Raw genomic sequence first — 22,571 nt, 5'->3', positions numbered from 1 at the left:
TCAGCGCCGCCCTCGGTGATTTGAGTCTTGATATTTGCTTTGGAAGTTTTGGCAGACGGCAGTTTCCTCAGTTACCCCACTGGTGGAAAGATTGAGAATAGTCACTAATACTGAGGAGAAACCTAAGTAGCTATTACTTGGCCTGTTAACCGTCAAATCACCGTGAAATCGTCCTTCGTGGAATAGCAATATTCTCCCTTTGTCCTATTTCTCCTGTTCTTCTTTTGATTACCTGTGACGGACTATCATGCCATTTATATTAGAATAATGATTTAAAACTCCATAAACAATTTCATTTACTTAGCCTACATTAAATATACAGATGGCATGGCATTCGTGGTACTTGAGCATACATATACTTGTAGTATGTATGCTGCGTTTTGGAATACCATTACGAGTTATTTTTTGCTCCTAGCCGCTTCATATCATTCTCAGTTGTCACGATTCGCATTATTTCCCCAACCCTAAATTTCCTGGTTTATTGGGTAGCTGAAAATACATTGATGGTTTTTGCAAATTTGATCAACCTTACTTCCGTCTGCATCCCCATCCTCTAGCACTCCCATTCTTACGCAAACATCTTATAAGCAGGCATTAAATAACGCATGGACGTTGTCATGCCCTTCATATATTTCTGTATAGCCCATTCTAATTTTTTCTTATATAAGCTACCTAACTCTCAAAAAATACTCCCACTTCTTTCTCAAATTAGGGGTTTTGGGGAATCTATGTAGAGAGATAGCTTCTGTCTCACACTGGTTGGTGCAATAGGGTGATTTCCTATTATTTTTTTACTGCCTATATCGAAAGATTATTAATCCTGGAGTACGTATTTCACGCTTATCAAACGAAGAAAACTGTGCGACCTCAGCCAGTTTTAATCGGTGTTTATTAAGACATGTTTCCCTGAGCTCTGCCCCTCATGCATGCATTGGTAATCTCAGTCGATGTAAAACTCTTATCGACTCGTATAGAAACTAGGTCCCTGTGACGTCACGTGGGGTGGCATCGCATGGGCGCCAATCTGGCCTTTTTCAAATGAGGATAAAATTGACCATTGCCATTCGTCTAAACCGGTATTTCTAAAACCATGTAATTTGTATATTATGAATACACTAATGGTGGGTAACGAATCGCAATCAATGCCTTTCGTTTTCTTTGATGAAGGAAACTGCCCTATTATAATAGCCGCGAATTTTGTTTTTCATGAACTTCTCCTGTTTTTCATCGTAATGCTATTGATATTCGGCTAAACAGGCATAGTGCTATCGTTTCACACGAACAAACGTACTAATGCAACCGTCACCTCTATTCGGCCATTACACGTAATTTAGTGCTGCTACCTGGATTCCCTTCCAGTTGCCAATTCTTTTCCTTCTCTGCCTCGTTTACCTAATATTCTACCCTCTAACACAGTTTTCGTCATCCCCTCTCCGCTAAGTACTCGCTCTATCTATACCATCTCTCTCCTCCGTATCTCATCTAAGAGTTGCCTCTCCTCACCCACCATGCCCAGCACTTCGTCGTTCCTCCTCCTCTCCGTCCACTTCACCTTCTCCATTCTTAACACCACCAAAATCTCGAAGGTCTCCAGTCTTTCCTCGTTCTCCTTCCTACCTTGAAAAAAAAAGTTTAGTTGGAACTATCAAATCCTGATAAAGTTTATCAAACTTTTCGGTTCACTTGGAACATTGAAAATTTCGGAAATAATTACCAAACCAGTTTGATGAATTACAACAAACAGCCCACAGCAGTTCGATAAAAGCTAGGTACTAAAATCAAAAGGATAATAAAACCCACGCATAAAAAAAATAAAAAGAGGAACGACAGTCCGTTCGATGAATTACGAAAAACGGTTTGTAAAGTCTATCAAACCAAACAATATAGTTTCATAATTGATACCAAACAAGCAAGCTATTTCGTAAATTTAATCATAACTTCGATGAAAGTTACCAATCTCCGAAGCGCATCGAATTCATGCAGTTATATTCACCGAACGCTTTTGTACAATAGACCAAATAATGAAATATCGAAATGTTGGTTGAATTTATCGATAGTGTTTGATGAAAGAATTCAAGTGCTTAGCAATTTACATCAAATTTTAAGTATATTTATCAAATATACTTCCTAACACACCAGTTTGATAATTTTAATAAAATATTTTCTACATCTTAATCTACATAATACCCTGCGAGCCACCTCCAGGGTGTTCGGCAGGGGGTGACAAATCACCAACATGCGGCATGCAAGAGGAACGCCACATGCACACCGCACGGTTATAGAAATATTACGCACACTAGCAAAATATACATGCTTATTCATAAAAAAAATTGCTAATGGTTATTAATTCCTAGAGCAAATACATGCAAGGTTAGAACTATGAAAAAACATGCAATGAGTCCTGGCGAGCGACGCCATTAATCCTATCAATTGGGACAATGTTGCTATCCTTAATAGAACGAGGGAAGAATGACATTTTAAATCTCTCTGTTTTGCAGTCTATTTCTTTTATTTTATTCTCATGATCACGTCTACTATAGTACGATGGTAAACGAAGGATATGATTCACGTCGTCTGAGAAAATATCTTCTTCAAATTTCGTAAGTAAGTTAAGCCTATACTTCTGTCTACGCTCCGGTAAAGATTCCTATCCTTACTCGTGTAACTGGAAACGCTGCACTTTTTGTCCTAACAACTCCGTTGTCGTAACAACTTTTTTCCGCGTAGCTAAGTAATTGTGTTTCCGTACCATAAAGTGCTATACCTGCTCTGGATCAGATTCTTCGCCAGCCTTTTCTGGAAACTCTTACATGACGATCCTCTCATAAGCTCCTTTCTGTCCGTGAAGGCCTCCTTTGCTGCCGCAATCCTCTTCCTGATGTCCTTAATGCTGTATACGCTTTCCTCTAATGCGCTGCCCAAACAGCTGAATTACTCTACATCTTCAGGTTTTTTATTTTTAGCTATACTCTTTTCCCCCGTGAAATTAGGATCGCCCTATCTTCAGCGACGCCACTGGCGAATATCTGTAAACCCATTTTCAATGCGAAAAGGGATAAAGCATATTTTGTGGTCGACTGGTGAATCTTCTCCAGAAATATTCGTGATCGGGAAGCCGTGCTCGGAAGCTCCCCGACTAATGTTGGGGATTTTGTAAAATTCTTGTCCGCTGGCGGAGAACCAAGGATAGTATTACACTCTTGAAGGTAGAGGGATATCTCTTGTTTTTATTTTCGCCCTTTGGTCTTATTCTCTTGGTGTGGTGTTGAACAGCGGTGGAAGATTTTCGTTTCGAAAGTTCGGACATAAAACACGCTCGTAAGGCAAAAACGAGTTTTTCTCCGTTCCTGCCCTTCAACCTGCTCGCACGTAATCCTTACCTACCGAAACATCCCCGGGTATTTATGAGTAACCTTCGGTGGAGCTCCGTCGGGTTATAAATAGAGTTTTTAAGACTGTGTTTTGGAGACGGCAGGACTGCATGATGGAAAGCACTTGCCTCGGAGAATTTTTCTCCCGATAATACACAATCTCCGAGGAGGTAAGGAAGAAAAGAGAGTTTCCCGGACTGAACATAAAAACGGGTTCTTGTGATTGTCCGTCGCGTTTTTTTTATTATATATTTTTACAACACAGCATTTAACCATTTATGGTCCCCACCATTCTCTCTTTGTTCTATCCTTTAAAAGTCATTCTCCAATAGCCCTGCGTTTTTTTCAAAATGCAAGGGGTTGGAACATCTTCCTAAACGTCTATTATATTCTATGGTGAAAAAAAAGGAGGCTTCGTGAAATTTTTGACCGCAGCGCTATAAAAAAAGACAATCGCCCCTTTAGGATTCTTTCTGTGGAACCCTAATTCGTTCGTAATGAGGGGCGTAAAGGTAGTTATGGTGACGGTGTATTACGGATCGGGCCGCGTTTTTAATGGCCTGACTTCGGCTTCCTTTCTTTCATAAATTTCCCTTTCACCACTTCATTTTCATCGTTATTTTCGTCTCTAAATCCTCCTGTAAATCCTTCGCCTCTAAAAGTCCTGTAACCGGTGATCACTTTCAACGTTTTCAGGTTCATGCTTTTCATTGCAATTTCTTCATGTTTGAATTAATTTAATTGTTGAATTGGCTTTTGATGTTTTTGACTTTGCGGTTACTATTGCGTCCATCTTAGTTGATGCATCACAAATTTTCTGTATTTTGTTTATTTTTATCGCTCCGGTGAGGCGTATTTTAGGCTTTTAGAGTGGCGGAATCATCGATTAACAACGTAGGGTGATCACAGACACCAATGTCCCAATGGGACAACCTACCCAGGCTTTACCCCGCCGCCGCCGAAGCTAGCTATCATTTGGCTATGCTCTGAAAAATGGATTTTCTAATATTGAGAGGCGCTCACATGATTTAATGGTCATCATCGACAGTCATCACTCCTAAGATTGGTTAGACGCAGCTCTCCACTCAGATATTCAAAAGGCCAATCTAAAAACATCGTTCGCGGTACGTAAAACATTGATCGAACTCAAGCCATGAACTAATGCAATGTTGCAATGACATTTTCAATGGAAAACTCAGTTCTCATATTGGTCAATCTTTTAACTTCTTAAAAATTCTTCTACTTTGCATCCTTCATTACCTGCTATAAGTATCTCACTCGTGGCGTAAAATTATAGATAAAAAGTCTATAATTTTAAGCGAATCTTAATTATAATCTATAATTTACTATAAATATATAATATGTAATAATAATAATAATAATAGATAATATATCTATAATCTAATTTTTTTAATCTATAAATAATCTCCTTCATCTGATATTTTCATCAGGCCCTTGCGTTTCATTACCTGGTCGATAAAATGGAATGATTCTATTTCAAATGATTTATTGGTTAAAATAGGTTTTAATTGCACCATTTTAATATTCTTTTAATTTTATCATGACGTTTTCAAAATAGTATTATTCAACAAAGAATATTATTTAGGAAATTATTTGCGTCTTTAATATATGATCCATTAAATTTTAATGATATTTTGTCCTCAAATGTTCCTTATATTTTTTTCAGTCATATTTAAAGTGTTTTGGGCCAGAATTTTAGATGTAAATTTAATATCGCAATAGATACTTCCCAACAGGTCAAGAAATCCATGAATCACGCATGACCATAATTTTCTCATCATTATGCGGGTTTAGAATGCTATTGTTCAGAGAATAAGTGTATACCAACTTTGAATTATTATTTATCGTGATGGATATTTAATGTGCTGGTACTTTTTGCGCTGTGGTCGAAGGTTTGGAGAGCAGTTTTTCCTCCGACGCGTAACTGCGGTGGCTGAAATATCTCCTGCTCGTGACGGTAGCTATCTTCCATGTTCTCATTTTTGCTGCCCGGAGTATTTTTCAAAATTTTTTTTCCCTCCACGCTCTGACGTGGATTCGCAAAAAATACAATGCAATGGTTGGGTCTGTTAACAGTTCTCAGTACCAGTAGGTACTCCGTCAAGCCACCGAGGAGGTTCAGGGAGCTGTAGTTGTAAAAACAGCAAGCAGTCCAAGGGCTCGGCATATAATGGTGCTTTTTTCCTCTGCGTGAGAACTAAACCTTCATCGCTTTTTGAACCCTTCCAAGCGAGAATAATGGGAAAATAGTGTTGTTATAAGCGAGCATATTTCCCAATAGACGCAAGTCATAGCGGAGAGAGACCTTCGGTGGAACGGAGCGAAGTTGAGGCGATATATTGCATTGCATCTGCGAAGGGTATTGAGGTTTAGCTTGTTACTGCGGTGCACCCTGAAATTCTCATTGGAAATATTCGCCAAGAGTCGTCAATATTATTCATATGTTTCTCAAGACCATTTCAATTAATATGCATTACCTACCTTATGCGGAAATTTGTTTAAAAATGTCTCTTTAACTTTCATTTTGCTATGCTTAGTCACTTCATTTTTAGTAATGGGTCACAAAATGAATGAACGATTGCAAACGTCTTGAAAAACAAAAGAATCAAGTAATTCCAATGGCTTAATTTTGTGTTGCGTTGCTTACCTTGCAGTGAATTTTTAATTATTAAAATTTTCCCCTGCATTGAGATCCTTGTTTAGCTAACACTCTCTTGAATTTGATAATGATATTTGAATTTTATCCCCGTCTATGTCTTCCTATTTTTATATTATTTAAATATACGCATAATGCTAGTCATTAAATTAAGCTCAGTCAGCTTACCTGGCGAACTTCGTGCCGCCTAATATAATCAATAAACAGTTTTTCGATGAATTTTCTTATTTATGTGTTTTAACCTTGGAAATTTTAAACATTGCGGTCTTATAAACCAGTTTATGAAGTCAAAATTTTATCGGTTCAGTTGTTGGCCTCTTCGTGTTTTTAACCGTAAAAAAATGCTTTCAGGTCCTAATCTGTTGCGTAATCTTGCCCCGTTCTGGGGGCAAGTTTACGTACGCTGGACCGATGCTTGACTGACTCCTAAAATCTCGCGAGAGTAGCCTCATTATGTACGTAGTATGTATCAGCATTAATATGACATGACTTGTGGCGCGCTTGTCATAACTCGGCTTGGAAGAGTGAACTGCGTAATTGTGCCTCGTACGTAAACGTACCCCGGTCTACACAACACATTCGGCTTTATTCTCTTGAGTCAAGTCGGTGCCTTCTGATATACAACAATATTTGTTTTGTTATCTGACGCATGAACATATAAAGTGGATGGTTCACCGACACTCGCCTCGCCGGAATTTCTGGTTTTCTTTTGTTCACTAGTCCCAGCCTACTGGCTGTCTCCAGTGTGTTTCAGGAAAATTCGTTTCTGGTGTATTTTTTCGTTATGTCATTTTAGTATTTCTGGCGGTGTGACTATTTAGGGGGAGGGGATGTGATTTGGGAGGAATGCAGAGTTAGGAGTTCGGTGTTTAAAAGCTGAATTTGGTGTATAGTTCCAGAGGTTGGCAATTTTTTCATTTTCGGTACGGCTGAGGGATTTCTTGAATTGTGTTAGATTTTCTTTTAAATCGTGCAGAATACGTGTTATGTGAAGGTCCTTGCGTAAGTCCTTATTTCTGATAAACCATGGTGCGCCAACTATTTTCCTTAGGAGGACGTTTTCAGTTTTCTGGATTTTTGTGAGGTGTGTCTTCGAAGCCATCAGCCAGACCGGAAATGCGTATGCCAGAAGTGGTTTCAGCATGGCTTTGTAAAGAGTGATTTTAGTTTTCAGAGATAATTTTGATTTTTTCTGCAGCAGAGGGCCAAGAGCTGCTGCTGCGGCTTTGGTCTTTCCTATGGAGTTGGTGATTTCTTGGTTCCAAAGTAATTTTTTGTCGAGTGTGACTCCTAAAAATTTAGTTGATTCCTGTCTTTAAATTTCTTTGTTGCCGTAATAAATTGGGTTTCCGGTGTCTGCTTTTGGTCGTCGACTGAATGTCATATGGACACATTTGCTGGGATTTGCTGTCAGCTTCCAGGTGTCTGCCCATTCTTCATAGGTGTCGATTTGTCGTTGCAGCAGCTCGGCCGTTGTTCTAGGGTTTGAATCTTGGGCTATGAAAGTGGTATCGTCAGCGTATAGTAGAGCGTCATTGACGGGGATTAAGGGAAGGTCATTTACATGGAGGTTGAAGAGGGTGGGAGAAGGTTTTCTAGATTCAGACCAAAAACTCTCACCCTGTGATTAGTTAATCGTTATCAGCACGTTCTTAGCCACAAAAATTACTCGCTCCCTCAACCATCTGTGATTTTTGTGGTTGCCAATCATGTTCGTGAACACTTTGTTGATAAGCTCACCTTTCGGTGATGCGAAATTGCAAAACTTCCGATTAAATGAAATCAATCCGCTCGATTCGTCGACAGGTACACGGCCATTACTCTCAGTCAATAGTTGCTTGGAGATTTGTTTACACACACGGTAGAGATGTGTTTGTTGACATCACAATTCGAGCCGGTATTAGCTTCAATTAAATGATTTTAATATTATTTTAATATTCTAAATGTTTTTACAATTACAATGTTTTAAATATTTTTCAGAAGCTCAGTCATTAAATTGGTTGAAACAAAACAAATCATCTAGTTTGGATCAACTTAATAGCTTTTGCAGTGTTACCAACTCCTAAAAAAACAACCCCAAGGTCAAGATAAATTTTTATGTGAAATTTTACTATTTTAAAAGGTTTATTCTGTTATCTTGGGCTGAGACGAAACCATAACACCAAATATTATTAAAATCGGTGTGGCCGTTCTCGAGTTATAAATGGTGTATCTAACACGATTTTCGATTTTGTTTTATAAATATATAAAATCTTAAGGACATAAATGCGGCTCAGGGCTATCAGATTTTCATGTCGTTAGCTGACTATACCATTTATCTATAATCTTGTCCACCTTATTTTTCACTCTACCGTGTATATCTCCTCTCCTTCTATGCTGATGATGACCTTCTAAGTGTGAGTGGATTCCCTCTGGATGAGTAAATTTATCTAATAGTTAGAGGAACCCCTTATAATATATAGTGCTGAAATTGTGTTAAATTGATAAGAGCATTACACTACATGAGTAAGGTAAATTTTGTCTTCAGTAAGTTTATAGTTTGTGCTTATGCCATGAAATGCGATCGTGCTTACGCAATGAAATACAGTTCGCATACGCTATTACGTTGTTGTTTATCTGCGGTTTTTGTAAATACGTTTCTAACTGTCCACCATTTTATTCTCATCTTGAGAACACTTCCTTCAGTCTTGAAGCTACGTAATTGTCACGATTTGCTGGATAGGCGGACTAATTTATTGCAGGCATTAAATCCATCCATTCGATTAAGGTAAGTATATAAAATTTCGAAACGATCTATTTCATTGCCATTTGCCTCCAAGGATTGACACCTTGCTAACTGGTGGTACTGTCATCCTAAATCTAAGGTTATCAGTGTAGCAGATTAAGTTGAGCCGTTTTAAATATTGTCTCAATACTTTAGACAGTATTTAGGGCGAGATCTCCTTTGAATACGCCCGGATAGTCGAGCGATCAGCTTTAACGCCGACGCGAGCACATTCGTTTCATTTGAAGTCGTCTCCGTTGGGATTTGATGACCGATAAGAGGTGAGACACACCCCCTTCTAACTACTCCGAGCATTCAGATGTCTTCCTATTGTCAATCCTCTTATATTAGACGGGCGCAACTCAGATGACGAGGTCCTACCCGTTTTGTGTACCTTTTTACTCCAGTGCGTGTTCGAAAAACGCATATAAATAGGTTTAATTGCTGAAATAAACTTCGAGCACTCTATGAGAATAAACTAAAATGGTAACCTTTCACACAATTTTATTTACTGAAGTACCGACCCAGTTTCGACACGTAATGTCATTATCAAGGTCGAAACCGGGTCGGTACTTCAGTAAATAAAATTGTGTGGAAGGTTACCATTTTAGTTTATTCTCATGGATATAAAACATTTCCACCAGATATCCCCGGACACCGTGAATTATGTTCGAACACTCAACGCTACACGAATGGTAAGGGAATTGAATTGGCGTACCCTGCCCTTATAGGGGGCAGCTGCCCCCCCTTCTAGAGGCAAAAATCGCGAGAGTCTTTAAGCAAAATCAGTACTTAATTGAAATGAAAGTATTCAACAAATTTTCTTTAAAACCACGAAAAACGATATGTTTTGGTGTAAGATATGTTACAAAATAAAACTATTTTTTCAAATGTCGCAACTTGACTTGCCCCCAACCCCTAGGCCATGGCTGCCCCTCCCCCTAGTTATGATCCTAGGTACGCCCTTGGAGTATTAAATTTTGATGCCACTCACCAAACACTAATTAATACTGCTAGTTCTCCGGAATAATGAAAGATGGCGTCCAGTACACGTTGATTTTTTAACGTAAACGCCCCAGAGCAATAAAGCATTTTTTTTCGTTTACTTACTTACCTACTTCAATTGTTTTTTTTTGTCTTTCCGAAGTGTCATATTCAACGATTCACGGATATACTTATCAAAGCACGGTTGCAATGTGGTTTAAAATGACTGCCACTGCGCATGAAAAAAGTTACTGTGCGACCCTAGGTTTCACGTTAATTTTCCTGGTATTTAGCCGTTTATATATATTTTGTCTATGATCGCTGCTATTGATGTATGGGTACCGGAATTAACGCCAAGCGCCCCCCGCAGATAATTCGTTGCTAATAATTTTTCCTATGCCCCGGTCTTCACTTTCTAATGTTAAGTCATGCCCTAAAGATGCGTCGCTTGCCGTCTGCTTAGTTTTAAGGCCGTTTTACACGGAACAGGTACTTGCACAATCTGACGTGTGTACGAAGGCGCTGTCAAAATTGCGTCGAGTAAAGCGGTGAATTGCTAGAGCACATGCAAGAATGCGTGGATGTGAGACGGCAAAATAGCCCCTGTTCTAATTTCGTTCATACATTCGCGAAATTCCACGCCATTTTAGAAATTAATGCAGCTCTAGCCTGCGCAATTCCGTGCCCCGTGTAAAACGGCCTTCATAGAGAGGGAAGCGATCGGTCAGGAGGGGTCCATGAAGAAGGTTTAAGCACGATTCTTCCTTCACAGCAGGCTAAAAGGATAACAGACAGAAGAAAAGCGAAACGCGTGAAAATATCTCCAGAGAAAAGGTACTGAAACAAACTAGTTCCTTATCTGCATCGATGTCTTTTCCGCTGCTTAATCCTCAACTCCATATTATATACATATTTTTATCACGTACGAAAAATGTCCTCTTCTGTTAATATTGACTAAAAAATACGGATAAAAAGTGCATAAAAAATGACAACGGCAGTGCGCGTTCGGGAGGAGTTTTTAGAAAAGATGTATTCAGCCTCTCACAGCAGACGAAAAGAAATAAAAAAACAGAGGAAAAGGGAAAGGCGGGAAAATAATTTGAGAGAAAAGAGGCACTGAATTAAATTTATTTCTTAGACCTTCGATGTCTTTCAGCACTTTATTTCTCAATTACATATTTTTTTCCTTATTTGTTTACGCAGGAATATATACCCTCTTCTGTTAATCTTGGTTAACAAAACACGGATGAAAAGCGCATGGAAAGATAGCTACGACACTACTTGTTCAGGATTAAGTACACATTCCTCCTTCGCAGCAGGCGTAAAGGACTAGAAAGGAAGGTAAAGGAATAGAAAACAGAAGAAAGCGAAACGCGGGAAAATTGCTTGAAAGAAAAGGAGTTAAAATAAAGTTGACTCTTAGTCGTCTTTTCCCCAGTTTAATTCTTAATTCCATATTATATGAATTTTTTTTGTACGAACGAAAGATGTCCTTATGCCCCGTTTACACCACGATCGTCGCGACGTTGATCGCGACTACTGCACGTTTACACGTCTAAAAGTTACCATCGTAACTCAGTGCTGCCCTCGTTGTGGAATTGTGTCATTTAACAACTGACGACGACACTGCGTGAGAAAATTGAAATCCTGGAAATTAAGAAGCAAAAGAATATTAATGTTTTCATGTGCTAAAACTGAAGCTAGACCGAACTGTCGGTAAAACGTTGAAGAATGTAGGTTTCTTTATGGGAATCTGTCCAAAGTTTAGCAATATTCATGCGGTAAAGACAGTAGATATGTCTCCTTGCTACGTTCCAAATTGGAATATTTTGCTAACTGGTCACTTTATTATAATATCGACTCAATCCGTATTGAACGTGTCCAAAATAAATTTTTCAAATTAATTAATTACGATTTATTAATATCTTTGTCTGATTACAACACTTCATATATTCTTTCCCTAGTTAATTTGAAAACTCTTGCACGACCAAGGATCCTCCAAAAAAGGCGTATTCATCGGCAAAATTATCAATAAATATTTAGATTGTTCCTATCTCCTTTATTAGTAACTTTTAATGTATCCCATCATAGCTATATAAATCCTCACCTGCATGTTTTTAATTACCATAGAGCAAATTATGTCTTCAACTCCCAGCTATGATGAGATAAAACTAAAACTTTAAGTCATAACAGTCCGTGAAGTCTTTAAGAAACTAGATTCTTCGAGAGAATATGTCAAAACATTCAAGAATATTCACGCATTAAAGACAGTACATATTGCCGTTATAATTTAACTAGAAAAGGCTTAGATTTCGGCTTGATTCGGCACAAGTATTGATATCTCCATGTCCTCATCTAAATGTTATGGTTATTTCTGGCGAATTTTATTGTGAAATCCTGTATACAATGATTTAATTGGTTAAAATTTTGTGCATGTTTGTTATTTTCCATCATCTGTGAAGTATAATGTAAGGATACATGGTTATGGGTTAACCTGTAAATAAAGAAATGCATAAAACTGGTATAGTATAGAATATCCGATATCATTTGGTAAATAGAACAGCAGAAAAAACTTTCCCCTAACGTCCTTCCATTACCTGCTCAATAATGTCTTCAATCGTTGCCATATATCTTAGATATATTAGAGTTATTTATGAAATATCAATTATTGTATCATGATTGCAACGGCGCGAAAGAATCGTATATGCAGCGATCTTCATTTCCTAACTCTTTTTTCTTGGCACACTAGCGCTAACCATCGTAAGTTCGGCAGTGTTAGGCACTAAGGCCTACGATAGTAACTCTGCGCGTTTACACGACGTTTTGAGGTTACGCGCGTACGGATCAACGTCGCTACGATCGTTGTGTAAACGGGGCATTACAGCAGACGAAAAGAAAAGCAGAAGAAAAGCGGAAGGCGGGAAAAGAATGTGGGGGCGGGGAAAGATGATTCGGGCTGGCCGCGAAAAGCGAAAGCGTCGATGATTAAAAAATGAATAAATAAAACCGAAGCGTAAAAAATTCAGGGTGTGGGGGAGGAGTGGAGGGTTGTTTTTTTTGGAGGGGGGGGGGGTGTTGTGTGTGTGGCCAAGGATGGGCGATAGGAAGGATTGTATATTGGATGGAGGGGACATCAATCAATCGCAGGCGGACGGGGGGGGGGGGGGGCGATACATTTTCTTGTTTTATTTATCTTCCCTTTCCTTGGTTGCCGCGGAGACTTATCTGGTGCAGGGACGTCAGGTTGGTTCGAGGGACAAATTGATGCCTCGGGATTCCGAACCAACAAAAGTGTCTCTCTCCCTCGTTTTCTTTTCTTTCCTTTTTAATTTCCGAGCACCTCGAATGGAACGCCTCAAAGAGTAGAATCGACGGTGATCGGGAATAGGCTTGTTTCCTTCATCAAAGAAAACGAAAGGCATTGATTGCGATTCGTTACCCACCATTCGTGTATACATAATATATAAATTATTTGGTTTTAGATATCCCAGTTTAGACGAATGGCAATGGTCAATTCTATCCTCATTTGAAAAAGGCCAGATTGGCGCCCATTCGATGCCACTCCACGTAACGTCACAGGGACCTAGTTTCTATACGAGTAGATTGGAGTTTTACATTGTCTGAGATTACCAATGCACACATGAGGCTCAGAGCTCAGAGAAACATCTCTTAATAATAACCTATTAAAACTGCCTATGGTCGGGAAGTTTCCTTCGTTTGATAAGATATTAATCCTTATCCTTAAGATATTAATCCTTATTTAAGCTAACCGCTACCTGCTAGCAGGGTACTCTGCTACGCGCGCTTTAAAATTTTCATTTTTCATTTAATCGCGAAAAATAGATACCGTCATTTAAAAATATAAAAGCGATAATCTTTTGATATAGGCAATAAAAATATAATAGGAAACCACCCTATTGTAACGTGTTCTCGGCGACCTCTGTTAGTGACCATTTACGTTCGATCAAAACTGTCGTTGAGGTAACCTAGGTGTCGCTAGTTATCAAGGCTTATGTCTCGGAACAGAGACGAGCAAAAGAATAGCATATCTATGAGCTTTATCGTACGAAATTTTGCAGTTTAAAATTTTTTAAATTCAGTCAGCTGGATATAGTAAATTACTTTTTGCCCAGGAGTGGTGTGTGATTACAACTTCTCTAATTACTCCTCCTGAACGTTCAGTGTCTTAGTCAGCATACTATGCGATTTCCGTCTGTGTTTTGTTGAACGAGGTTAATTTAACAGATGATAACATCTTTCGAACGCAAAAAAAAATATGGATGTAATATCGATTCGTCAAAACTGCTGCGGCCGTTCAGAAAACGTTACAAAGAAGTTTAATGAATTGGCTTGGTAGCTGCTACAGAGTCGGAGACTACGTTATAGCCTCCAATGCTTGAATAATCGAGAGCGACACAGTAAAAACCATATGGCGACCTCACTATATTTCCAGGTCCGACAGGAACTAAAAATTAAGAAAGATATTTTGCCGAACGGATTAGTATGTGAATTCGTTTTTTCCCGAACAATAAATGACTTTGATAAATTCTTGGAGTAATTTTGTTAAAGCATATCCATTTTACTTGTAAGCGGCTGGTGTCCTGTCACCCCTGCCATACGCCTAATGAAGGCGCTTGCAATTCTTGGTGTATATAATTGGTGGAGAAAAATTGTGTCGCGAAATTTTAACCCTTAAGTAATAGCCGATGAAAATAAGAGCCATAATTACTATGGATATTTAGGTCAAAAACACTCCCTTTTTAAACTAAAAAAACTTTGAGCCAAGCGCTCCGATCCGCGGGTCTGCTCTGCTACAGTATGCCCTGGATTACTCATGACTCCGAATGATTCGTCTCCTGGAGATTGCGAAGCATCCAAAGCATAGAGGGAAAACTCGTGGATCGGAGCAATTGGCTCATTTTGGATCCTACCAGCATTAGCTCTCCTGAGTTAAAATCTCTTGCCACAATTTTTCTCAATCCTGCATATGTATGTGGATTATCGTGAATTTCACCGCCGCTCACGCGGTAGGTTTGAAATGAACCACATCTTTAAGTTATGTCTTTTAAGTTTAGCACCCATTTTCGTTCAGTTCGGCCTCCTCACCCCACCCCCTGTCAACCCCATCCCTCCATCCACCACTCTGGGCCCAATACACCACGTCCGCCACATTCCCTCTCTTGAACCCGCCACAAGGCGTCGTTTTTATCTCTCCGTCCCATCTACCACGCGGTCGACCAGCCACAATCCTCCTCAGCGCCTCACCCACACCTCAACAACCACCTTCCTTCCCCGCCCGCCCCACACCACAAGAACTAAAAACCTTCACACACCTCCAGCTCGACCAGTCTATTTTTTGGTGAAGAATTACTAGCTTAAAACTAAAGCTCCGTTCGCAACCACTAAACTAGAATTAGTATTATTTTTATTTTTCCACAAGATTTACTTGGAGGTCTGCCAGTGTCGGGGCCTTGCCAAGACACTGCCTCAAGTTACAATTCATTTAAAAACAATCTAACTGTTCTACATGTTTCCAGTATTACAGATTTTTCAATGTTGTATATCGTATTTCTTTTAATTTTCAATTGTTCAATTCCAAATTTAAGTGATTGATGTAATATTTCTGTTGATGATATTACTATGGGGATGATGGTGGCCACGTCCTGTTTCCAGATAGTTTTTATTTGCCTCGCGAGGTCTTGATATTTTTGTTTCTTTTCCTCGTATTTCTTCTTAAGGTTGTGGTCAGCTGGAACTGGTATTTCTATTATAAAGGTCTGCTTCTCTTTTTTTAAACCTAGATTATGTCCGGTCTGTCATTCTGAACAGGTTTGTCTGTGTAAATTGTGTTGTCCCAGTATAATTTGTAATTTTCATTTTCTAGAACTGTAGCAGGGGTGAACAGGTAAATGATCCAATTTTAATCCGGTAGCATATGCTATTTCTAAATATATTATTATTATTTTTCTATTGATTACCAAGTAGAAAGGAGAGTAGCACTAAATGTTCCATCAAAAGCACGACGAAGCCAAAATTACTTGAATGAAAAATAATGTGGATATAAAACGAAATTGAGGAGTAAAATCCGGAAAACAAAAAGATGCGGCTAAGAGAAAATTCAACTCAATTTCAATGCCTAGTTTGCGGCAGTTTGATGATGTAGTTATGCCGAAGATTAAAGCATGGCGTGAAATCCGTGCCATTTTTTTCCATGAACGCTCCGAAACTGTGAAGTTAAGTACATGAGGGATGAAATTAGTCATGACCATCTTTTGACTTACATCTACATAATACCCTGCGAGCCACCTCTAGGGTGTTTGGAGGGGGTGATCAATCACCATCATGCAATTGGATTCCCACATGCACACCACACAGTCCAAAAAGCGTCACGTATACTAACAAATTATGCTACCAAATGCTGTTAGAAATACTAATAAAATTAAGAAATACGCATTAAGTTTTACATAGGTAAGTAGGCTACACTACAAGTCATGCAATCTATCTATGAGTTCCACATTTGCCGTTATAATCTCTTATTGATCGTGGAAAAAAAGGCATTCTGAACCTGTCCGTTCTACAATCTATCTCTCTTATTTTATTTATATGATCTGATCTTCCGTAGTATGCTGGCGTCCGTAAGATATGGTTAACTTCGTTAGAAAAGACACTGCTCTTGAATTTATCTAAAAGGTTTAGTCTATTTTTCAATCTACGGTCAGACAGAGATTCCCATCCGAGTTTATCTAAGAGGTCAGTTACACTAACAAGACTATCGTAACGACCTTTCACATACCTGTCAGCTCTTCTTTGCACGCGTTCTAACTCTGTAATTAAGCCTTTTCATGAGGGTCCCAAACGCTGGCAGCGTATTCTAAATGTGGTCTAATGTGGGAAAAGTAGCTAATTTCTCTCATTTTGTCGTCGTACTTTCCTAATATTCTTTTAAAAAACCCATTTTACGATTGGCTTGACCGGGATCTCCCAATATCCTATCATTTATACTATCAGTTGTACCACCAAGCCATCATATTCAAAGTCGAATCTCATACCTGAGCGGAAAACGGGAAATACGGGTGATATTCACATTAATCTACATCTATTTACCAGATATTACAAGCAGCCTCAATCGACGTGTGGCAGGGAGTGTGACGACTACAGCCTATGGCAAAAATAAGGAATGCTCAAACTGTGCACCCGGGCGCGTGATTGCGTGCAAAGTTCCTTTTTTCATGCAGTGATATTTGCACTTAATTTCATGGTCAATACTTGTTAATATTTATTTCTTATAAAAAAAAAACAAGGCTCAATCCTTCTCTTAAAAAGGCAAAGTACGACTGGTCGAATGGGAAGTATGCCTCCTCTCTACTTGATCCCCCCTCTCACCTGTACACAAGCACTGGAAACAGTTTTTTATCTCTTCATTCTATCCTCCCTCAATCCATCTCTCTCTACCATCCTCCACTCCCATACATATTTCTCTCTCTCTCTCTTTTTTCCTTCTCCTCTTCCACCAACACACCCTCGCGTTTCTTACCTTCGACTTAAGAAACCAGGTTCTCTCTTATAAAAAATATACAGGAAAAAGTTGTTTTTTCACGGTCATCTCTTAGCGATGGTGTCTCCTCGCCTGTGGTTCGTCGGGGAACTAACGAGGAAGAGTGAGAGGGGGTATGGCGAGCATATTAATAATATCGATCGAGCGAGTAATATCACCAAACTTATTCAATCAGTTCTTTACTGATTCCTTAGCTCCTTCATCTACTCTCTCTAATAAAATTGATAACTTCCCCACGCCTATTCGTGACCATTGTCTATCTAACGTCATCACAGATCCCAGAGAAGTATTTGAGTATCTCTCCAAAATCCCTCTCCATCGTGCCCCTGGTCCCGATGGTTTGAGCCCCAAACTAATTAGACACTGCGCCTCCTCCCTCTCTCTTCCATTGAGCCTCCTACTGAACCGTTGCTTTTCCCTCGGCACCTTCCCCTCCCAATGGAAAATTGCCAACATCATTCCCATACATAAAAATCGCCCTAAAGATGAAGTCTCAAACTACCGCCCAATATCGATACTTCCGATACTATCTTCAGTTTGCGAAAGGATTATTCTCAACAGGCTCTACTACTTCACTTCTCCTTTTTTATCAAATAATCAGCATGGTTTCCTTCCGGGACGCTCCTGCCTGACCAACTTAGCTCTTTTTCAGCATCATGCAGTCGTTTCCATCTCCAATAAAGCTCAACTTGACGCAATATTCTTAGATTTCTCGAAAGCTTTCGACTCTCTTGACCACTCTCTTCTCCTTCACAAACTCTCTCATCGCTTTAACCTGCATGGAAATTTTCTAAACCTAGCGGACTCTTTCCTCAACAATAGATGCCAGCGTGTAATACTTCTTGGCTGCTCATCCCAATGGTCACCCACATCATCCGGAGTACCTCAGGGAAGTGTACTCGGGCCATATTTATTTAATCTTTTCATTGACGATCTGGCCTCCCTTGTACATCCCTCTCAAGCCCATGCCCTTTTTTACGCAGATGACTGCAAAATTTTTAAGCAAATTAACAATATCGCAGACTGCCATAACCTACAGGATGCATTGAACAAGGTTTCAGAGTGGTGCAACACCTGGAATCTCCGCCTAAACGCTAATAAATGCAACATAATTTCCATTTCGCTAAAAAAAGTCCCCTTATGATTTCAGGTACAGTTTAAACTCCCTTCCCCTCAGACGAGTCTCCACCATCAAAGACTTAGGCGTCTTAATGGATCAAAAATTAAATTACTGTGAGCATATTACAAAAATTAAAAACAAAGCTATGCCTCTCCTTGGCCTCCTCTACCGCTTCTCAGAAATTGCAGACCCGATAGCATTACGCGCATATTTTTCAACTATTGTCATTCCCGTTATAATGTATTGCTCCCCCATTTGGACAATCTCAGCCCCATCCAATGTTTTGGCTCTTAAAAGTGTGACAAATTTTTCACTAATATAGTTAAGTGCAGAGCACCTCATCTTCGTAATATGCCCGCTGATTCTGTTTTGCACACTCTCTCTATATCTAATATTCCAAATTTAATCTTAAAATCTGATTTAAAACTAATACATAGCATTCTTAACTCTTCCATAGACTGTCCCGATCTCGTCTCCAATCTAAACTTTAAGTTCCATGCAGACCCACTTGAACGCATTCGCTCCTCCATATATTCGCCCATTCCCTTCATTGTCACTAACCAAACGTTCCATCCTCTCCCGCCTCTTTTCCCTCATAAATTCCCTTCCAGATCACATTGACCCGTTCTCCCTTCCAAACCACTCCTTTACAAACCGCGCTCTTTCCTACCTTAATGTAAGCTCTTAAGGTCAAAGAGCTTACTTCAATGTATTGTTATTTATTTAAATTAATTATGTTTGATTGTGTTTGTGCTTTTACGTTTGTTATACTGTGCCACTATAAAATGGCAAACTATTCTGTATGTGGACAATTTGATAAATAAATAAATAAAACCGCATTGGCGAGGGGAATTATGCACGTGGTCACCTGAGAAATCTTGCTGTAATTACGAGGTATATATAAAGTAAAAATAAGGGAGGAAACTAAACTGATGAGTACAGAGCCAATCATTGGATATTTAGAGTTTCCGGTAACAATAGGGTAGTTTCCTGGCCCGGAGGAAGAGTGGACCGGATTGTGGTCCAATCCGGGCCAGGTATAATAAAAAGCTTAGTCAAGTCAAGTTTCCTTCATCAAAGAATACGAAAGGCATTGATTGCGATTCGTTACCCACCATTAGTGCATTCATGATATATAAATTATTTGGTTTTAGAATTCCCAGTTTAGACGAATGGCAATGGTAAATTTAAACTGCATTTGAAAAAGGCCAGATTGGCGTCCATGCGATGCCACTCCACGTGACGTCACAGGGACCTGGTTTCTATACGAGTAGATAGGAGTTTACGAGTAGATACGAGGCACAGAGCTCACGGAAACGTCTCTTAATAATCACCTATTAAAATTGCCTCAGGTCGTCCTTCGTTTGTTAGGGTATTAATAATCCTTATTTAAGCCAAGCGCTACCTGCTAGCACCCTGCATCGTAGCGGCACTCATACGGTTACACCAAGGTCACTTTACACGCCGACAGCGGCAATCAGAATGACGTCACACGGGCTTTTCCCATCATTCCTACTTAGCCGTCGCGTTTTCGCGTGCTTGAAAATTTTCACTTTTCGTTTAATCGTGAAAAGTAGATATCGTCATTCGAAAATCTAAGAGCGTGAAATGCGCACTCCAGGAGTAACAATCTTTCGATTTAGGCAATAAAAAATAACAGGAAACCACCCCAATGCATTGCTTCAAAACCAAGGGTTATGAGAAAAACTAAGGTTCCAAAACACGAGAGTTATCCAAGCCAACTTTCGAATGGCTTTTTCTCATAAATGCTAAAACTTAGAGAAAAAGGAGTGATGGGACTTTTCAGGATTTCATAAGAGTGGTATTCCTAGTGTTCTTGTAAATTTTCAGCTTGGTGGGAATTTATGCAAGGGTCAATGTCTATGTTGACCGGGCTAAATACTATTGCAACGCAAACATCTATGTAAAACTACGAACCGCTACCAAAAAGACTAGTTCGCTTGAAGAAATTGGTGTCCTAAATGAATCTAACATTGGTTGGAAAAGGTAAACCTTTTCTTACCCAAAAATTTCAAGAGTGACTCGCGCGTAATACTCACATATAAAGTTATTTGATGCTCGTTACTCGAAGGTTGAGCGAAAAAAAGACCATTCCCTCTCATAATTTTTACGCATTAACATTTGAATAATAATTGGAAAAATGAGATTCATATAAGGATTGGAGGAGATTAATTTAGAAGTAAAGGTTTTACGGCTATCCTGCGACTATCCTGTATATTAAGTAATTTTTGTAATGGAAGGCCTGCTAGATATATTTGAAAAAGGTCTGTAATCTTGTATTTGCACTATGTAGTTATGAGATAAGTTTTCCAATTGTATCTCGAAAAATGTTGAAGCTTCTGTTGATCAAATGTCGATTGAATAATTACTCTTCCTCCTTGATATTACATGAAATTGTCTATTATTTTTTCTTCGCCGTTCGAATTGTTTGTTTGTTCAAAAATGATATACGTGTTTCCCTTTTTCCAATTTTTCGCATCGCTCGCTCGTATTGAACCTTTGATTTTAATTTCGTATTCACTGCAAATTACACTATAATGATTATAATGCCTGAAGGGCAACCATGGCCCAAGCTTAAACAGCGAATATGTGAGTGTCAATAGGCGATCACTCTTTTGGTCCCTGAAAACCTGTCGCTGGAGCTATCACTATGAGGGACGGAGAAAATGATCGTGTGATTCAGGCTTAAGTATCAAACACAAAGATAATCCCGATCCGAATGACTCAACCAATAACAATCTGTCCCTTCTCCACTGGCAGCCGGCCGAACCCAGACCTTCGTGCGAGCACACCGCCTTCGTGGCTTTGGAAGGACTGACTTCGTGGCCCTGATCGTGGACTTTATGTTTCACGGTCGTGGGTTCAAGGCCCGAGGAGTGCAGGAAGCTTCGTCCCTCCCCCTCCCTCCTTTACCATTCGGCGTCCACTCAATTCGTGCCAGACAAAGTCTCGCAGGCGAAGGCGTTCGCGTGCCGGAATGCGGCTTTCCAATTGCGACCGTGACTTTGCAGCAAATGGCTCCATGAGAGCCTCGCGAAGAACACCAGAGGGCGATAAAAGACCTCGTAAGTACACGTCACACGCACGCGGCGTGCATACAATTCGCCGCGGCAGGGGAGTTATAGGGGATGGGACGAATTTGATGCCTCTCACTGGTCATATTTTCCATGTCTACCGTCTTGAGGGTGAAACGAAACAGTAGTGAACTGTATACGCGAAACTGTGAGTGGTCGTGAGCAAAAAGTAGTTCTTTAGGGAATTAGCTCTGATGCGATGAGAAGAAATCATTGATAGCATTCGAAAATAAGGTTTTGCATAAGATTTATTGACGCACTTGTGAGCAAGGGGGGTGGAGAAGAAAATTCAATAAAGAGATCGGAGGAGTCAGTTCAGAGATGAAGAATACGGGAGTAATGATATTATTGGCAATATTAGGGGCAGAATAATAAGATGGTTTGGTTATATGTTGTAGAAAGAAGATGGAATTAAGATGAAGGAGGGTCTAAAAGCAAACCCAGATGGACGAAGTCCGAGAGGAAGACCAAGAAAGAGATGGTTTAAAGAAATGAAACATGATTTAGAAAACGTTGGAGCTTCAGAACAGGAAGCAATAAACGGACAGAAAGAGATGGAGGGATATTGTTGGTGCGAATAAATATGAACTAGGACATAAGTGGCTCTGGGAGTGAGTGAGTGTAGTGAATGTGACATTAGGGGTGCCACAAGGAAGCGTAATCGGTCCCCTTTTGTTCATTATACACACAAATGACCTCTACTCCCGAATTAGCAGTAAAATACCTGTCTTTTCAGACGAATTTGTCATAAAATTGATTAATTGTCTATCATTCTGACTCAGAAATTCTGTCATCAGATTTAAACAAAGTTTATGCGCTGGACAAAGAGTAGGGACCATAATTTAAACTGAGAAAATGCACAGCGATAGGTTTCTTGCGTAGGCCGTCCAACCAGCACCATGTATATGTTGTGGATGGTGTTAAAATATTGGTGAGAGATGAAGTAAAATACTTATTCATTATAATTTATTTTCGGGGGATTGGTAATAATCCCCTTTCCTTTCC

This window comes from Ischnura elegans, chromosome 6 (genome assembly GCF_921293095.1).
Source record: "Ischnura elegans chromosome 6, ioIscEleg1.1, whole genome shotgun sequence".
NCBI classification, from domain to species: Eukaryota; Metazoa; Arthropoda; class Insecta; order Odonata; family Coenagrionidae; genus Ischnura; species Ischnura elegans.
The sequence above is the reverse complement of the archived record's forward strand: the minus strand, read 5'-3'. Positions refer to the sequence as shown.